The sequence below is a fragment of the Grammomys surdaster genome, unplaced genomic scaffold, assembly GCF_004785775.1.
Source record: "Grammomys surdaster isolate TR1022 unplaced genomic scaffold, NIH_TR_1.0 99, whole genome shotgun sequence".
NCBI classification, from domain to species: Eukaryota; Metazoa; Chordata; class Mammalia; order Rodentia; family Muridae; genus Grammomys; species Grammomys surdaster.
Genome location: NW_021604578.1, coordinates 17,190,980 through 17,196,971, shown reverse-complemented (window position 1 = coordinate 17,196,971; position 5,992 = coordinate 17,190,980). Strand labels below are relative to the sequence as shown.

At 40.6% G+C, this 5,992-nt stretch overlaps 1 pseudogene; it reads right to left on the bottom strand.

The window, feature by feature from the left end:
- Positions 1 to 310: 310 nt before the first annotated feature.
- On the bottom strand, positions 311 to 931 carry LOC114635916 (annotated as a pseudogene).
- Positions 932 to 5,992: the final 5,061 nt, after the last annotated feature.

Genomic DNA, 5,992 nt, shown 5'->3' with positions numbered 1-5,992 from the left:
TATTATGCTTTGGAAGAGGCAGAAACAGATAATGAATGGATGGATAGATAGATAGATAGATAGGACAGATGATTTTGAGGAGCTAAATTGTAGTCCTTGTGTAAGCAAAATTATTAGTAAAAGAATAAATGATGGAAACCCTATTTTTCTTTTAAATATACTTTTAATTGAAAGAGAATTATATCAGTCTTTTTTCCTCCCCCTAGACTCTCCTAGCTACCCTCCCTCAAGTATCTACCATGGCCCCCCAAATGATAGTTTTGACAAATATTATTACTTTTTATTATTATTATTATTATTATTATTATTATTTTACTATGAATGACACTTTATTCAGTCATTTTCTTTACAACTGAAACTCTGGGAATTCAAAATTAACATCCTTGCCTGTGAGCTTCTTGTACACACCAGAAAAATTTTCCACCTTGTGCTCCACGTCGTTCTGCTGTGCTTTGTCTAAATAAACTTTTATGAGACGGCTGCCACCCAGTTTCACACGGATCCTCTTACCCACAATTTCACTTGGGAAGACCAAGTCCTCAAGGATGGCATCGTGCACCGCTGTCAGGGTGCAGCTTCTGGGGCGCTTTTGCTTATTTTTCGTGCGGCTTTTCCGGGTTGGCTTGGGCAGAATCCTCCTCTGAGCAATGAAGACTACATGCTTTTCACTGAACTTCTTCTCCAATTCACGAACTAGCCGGACTTGGATTTTCTGGAAAGATTTAAGCTGAGGAACTGGTACAAAAATTATGATAGCTTTCTGACCACCACCAACTTCGATTTCCTTCGCTGCGGTGATGTTGAGTTCCCGCAGCTGCGCCTTGAGATCGGAGTTCATCTCCAGCTCGAGCAGTGCCTGAGAGATGCCAGACTCAAACTCGTCCGGCTTCTCGCCTTTGGGCTTCACAATCTTGGCGCTCGAGCTGAACATGGCTTCGTCCTTAGGGAGTGCTAGCTTAGAAAGAGGCACAGCTCTCGCGAGAACAGCTCATATCCGGGTGGCAGAAGAAAAGAGGTCATATTATTACTTTTTAATTCCCTGTATTTTGACTGCAATCACCTCATGGCCCTCTCCTTAGCCCCTGGTGCTCCCTTTCCTCCTCCTACGTTGCTTCTTTTCTACTTTCTCCTCATTTACAAGAAACTGGTATTATTAGCTTTGTTGGAAATATATAGGAACTAGCCACACTGTGTTTTACTTAAGAGCTTTAGTTTTTATAATGAATGGATAGGGTAGCTTGTGAAGACACAATGGGGAACACATGGGAAGTGAAGACCACGATTATAATAACTTAAACAAGGTGGACACATATTAGTCTCTTGTTTGCAAATGGGAGCTTGGACAGTTCTCAGAGATGTGGTATCTCCCGGTTACTGCTCTACTGTCTTCAGAGTGAATCAACTATCTCGTCTCAAGATGGTAGTTAGAGCTCAAGTTTTCATTTGTCAGTTCCCAGCAATATCAGGAAACAAGGGATGCAAAAGGATCTGGCAAAGGTTATCCTCATCTTCTTAAGGGCAAGTTAGTAAGTCTATATCACTGTCTCACCTATTCCCCATTGGTCCATCCAGCTACAATTTTAAGAATCTATTACTATGAGAGGAGAAAAAAATTCACTGTATTTCCTATATCTCAGATGCCAAAAGTCATTGTAGTGAATATTGCTCTAACATTCTTTAATATTGAAGTAAGACTTCTGTTAGACTCAATGTAAAAGAAGTGGCCATTTTTACTTTCAAGCTCGTAATAAAAGTCAACCTTTTTCTTTGACTCTGGATGTCTCAAGGAACTTCATATTATTGTGTTTCTGCCACAAAGTGGAATTAAAATTGGGTCTGATGAATCGAGCCCAACCCTTCCTTTGAGTAGTTGTTTCAAGTATGTTCTTCAGGCTTTGGCTGTTTCATTCTGGCAATGGATATGATACCTGTATCCAAGGGTGCCGTGGGGCAGTAGAGGTCACAAAGTGCTTTCTTCTAACAATTTCAGAGTTTCAGAACTTCCTTTAAGGTACTTGATTTGTTTTCAATTGATTTCTGTACAGCACTAGAGAGAAGTAGGGATATGGTTTCTTTATTTTCTTAAGCCACTTGTTGACAGGGCCATTTTATTTTTGTTTTCCTTCTTATCCAGTTTAAATTATACAAAGAACTCAAAATCAAACACTGAGTCCCCCAAACAACCCAACCCTTAGACAGGCTAATGAAATGAGTAGACAGTTTTCAAAGGACAGAATGCATATGAACATATGAAAAATGTTTGGCACCATGACCTATCATGGGAATGCAAATTAAAGCTGCAATAAGATTCCAGCTCTGATTTCAATGGCTACCATTAAGAAAGAAAAAACAAAAAGAAAACATAAAAACAAAAAACAAATGTTGGTGAAGATGTGGGAACAGGGGATGGAAATTTCTCCAGCCACTATGAAAATCAGTATGTTGGCTTCTTAAGACACACACATACACAGGCATATGCACACGCACACACACCTACTCTATGGTTCAGCTGTAACCTATGAGTATGTACTCAAAGGATTCTAGGGTGGCATTCTACAAATATATCAGCACATCTATGTTTATGGCTGCAGTGACCCTAAGAACAAAGTTATGAAATCAACCTGGTGTCTACTGATAGGTTAATGGTTACAGAAAACATACTATGTATACATATACAATAGAGTTTTAGACAGACATAAACATGAAATTATATTATTTGTTGGGCAATGAACGCAACCGGAGGTCATCATATTAAGTGAAAGAAACCAGGGTCAGAAGGGCAAGCATCACATGTTTACTCTCATTTGACAGTCATGGGATTTGTTTTATTTACATTTAAGCACTTGCATATGATATAAGAACAAAAGGTAGGAGCCTAATTTGAGGGGGTAGGAGGGGAGTAGGGCATGGGGCTAATTATTAAAATGCATGGTATATCTTTTTTTTTATAAATAATTTATTTATTTTTGAACATGAAATGCTTTTTTATAGCATGTTTCACAAGGGGAGGGGGTAAGAGGGGCCAGATGGTGGAAAAGTACAAAATCTTCTTGGCCTGTGCCTTGAAACATGTCATGGTCTATACGGTACACTGCCTTGAATTATGATCTACCTGCTGTTCTTCAGAAGATATGGTACACTGCTTGAGTTATGGTCTCCCTGCTATTCTTAAGATGATATGGTACACTGCTTTGAGTCTATCTGCAGTTGCTAAGCAGGATCTTGCAGTTGCCAAGCTTCAGAGGACATTGTGCAGGTGGGGAAAGGTAGGGGGTGAGGGTAAGGGCGAGGGTCCTGCCTTATATCTTAAATGAATTGTCCAAATGAGACCTAACACTGTGTTGAGTGAAATACATGAAATGCCTGACTTACAGGTATAATTGATATAATAAATAATATCAATCTTCTTTTAATATGCATCACTGGAAGCTAGTTTGTTTGTTTGTTTTCTGTACCCATAAGCCCTTTTCCTTCCTAATCTGAATTTTTTTTCAATCAATGTAAGGGCACTGGGGTACTCTAGACACATGACCAATGAGAGTAGTAGCCATGCTGTGGAAATCTGAGAAATCCACCAGAGCTTGGACTAGTACTCAGCTAGAAACATATAGAGCATACCCAGCTATGCCCAACTTATTACTATAATTGTCTCTATATTTTAGAGCCATCTATCATTGTGGCTGAACCTTACATTTCTTGAAGGAGCAGGAACAAGTATGGTCTCTTAAGTCATTTCAAGATCCAATTTAAGGGGTTCTAGGTTGACAAAGGACAACGTTTGTATATCAAGGTACCAGTTAACCTGGGTAGCTTGCTCTTGCCATGCTCACCCTTGCTGACAGCCCTCTGTTTCATCTCATAGTCACTGAGAGTGAGTTAATATTGGCTACAGTCATTGTTTGTGTTGACATAACAAACTTCCACAAATGACGTGTCATAAATGATAAAATTGGATTCTCAGTCATGGAGGTTGGAAGTCAGACATTAGGTGTTGGCAGCAGGACATGCTCCCTGGGGTTCTCTGAGTATACTTCTCTGGGGCTGTAAACCTTCTTATAGTGGCTAGGAGTCCTGGGTGTTCCTCGGCTTGTAGATATTTTTCCTTCATCTTTGCCTCTGCTCCCATAGGAGGTTCTCACTGTATGACCCTGTCTCTCCTATTAGGATGATATCAGTCATATTCAGTCAGGCCCCATGCTTATAATATGATATTAAGATGGTTGTATCTATAAAAACATTCACCAGTGGTAGAAGTTAGGAGCTTAGCATATCTTTGTCGAGGATGCAATTAAATCTTTTAACATTTATATCGTAGATTTTTGTGAAACTAAGAAATAATTTGTGCCAGGTGGTGGTGGAAAGTTCTAAGACAGTTGGGGTTACACAAAGAAACCCTGTCTTGAAAAACAAATTAAAACAGGAAAGAATGAAATTTTAACAAATTAAAAGTTCGCCTTATATATGTCTCAGATTGTTGTAATCTCTGTCTGATTACCTAGATTAGCAGGTGGGTACAGTAGTGTGCGGCTAAAATTGCAGACATTCAGGTCTCCCAAGGGGAAAGACTCCCTCCCTGCCCCCCCACATCCCACCCCCACCCCCTGGCTATGAGGGAAGCTGGGGTTTTAGGGGAAGGAAGAACGCGTTAAACAGTTGTATAGTATCTGAGCGTATGGATGCTTGGTGTGACTGCCTGCCTGTGAGTGACTACCAGTGTACATGTGGATGCTCATCTGACTGGGACTTCTGTGCATGCGAATGGATGTGTACATGTGCTGAATGGCTGTGTGTGTTTCTGGGAGAGGCAAGGGAGGGGAGTGCCAAGGTGTTCCCAGCAGTTAGGAGACGGATGGGGAGAAAGGACCATCCCAAGAACAGCCACCTAACTGTATAAGGCTTGGATGTGACACTCTGGCAAGAGGGAACACAGAAGAATGTACAAAATTAGAAACCTAAAAGCCTGTGCCAAGTCTATATCGGGTTGCCTTATGCTTCTCTTCCTCCAGTGTTTAGGATGAATGGCTATAGGCCAGATCCAATTGTAGCTTTTGTCTCTGACTTCATTTTAATGAGAAACAAACACTAGTATTTTTTTTTATGTTGTCACATGTAGAAGACTCTATCCCCTTCATCTTCTTTTTTGGTTCTGCTCTAATATAAGAACAACCAAGCAGATTGAGAGCAACCTTGCCAAGAAAGTTGTACTGTGGGGATGAAAATGCACAGAGGGGACTTTTAGTCCGAAGACGTCAGGTAGCAACTGAAAGTAGGCATCAGAATCACAGTGCGTGGGGACATGCTGTGCAGTCATCGTGGGGACATTCTGTGCAGTCATTTTATTTGCCCTTAGCAATGGATCTCGATGTGCAGAGAAACAAACAAAATAATTATTTGGGGAATTTATACCAGTGAAAGACTCATTATTTTTACCAAGTCCGCTAATTTCCACTTTGTTCTCATCGACTTCTAATATGCCATTTAAGGTACTTGGCTGTAACTGAATGATCCCCAAGAACGAAATAGAATGGAAAGTGAAACTAGCTTTTGAGCTATTGTTCTTGGGACAAAAGTGTAATGCAAGAATTCCCAAGAACATACTACCCCAAATAGACATGAGTAGACTATAGCTTTTCCTATGGAAGACACGAAACTGAGAGCTCATTCGTGGGTAGTTGTAGTGGTAGAGGGCTGTGGGATTTGGCAGTTCACAGATGTTCATAGCTGCATGGCTTCTGCTACGTGGCTGAGTCACTGTTTATTCCTTTTCAGCCTCAGCAGAACCTTTCAACTCCCCTGAACCAGTAGAGTGTGACTGGAGGTATACTCCTAAGCTGGTCATAGAATGCCCTGAGGCTCTGAATTCGGTTCCCTCTCTTTACTTAAGGTATTTTATTTTCTTTCTCCCTCCTTCTCATCTTCTCTTTCCTTCCTTCCTAATCTCTATTTCTCTCTCTCTCTCTCTCTCTCTCTCTCTCTCTCTCTCTCTCTCTCT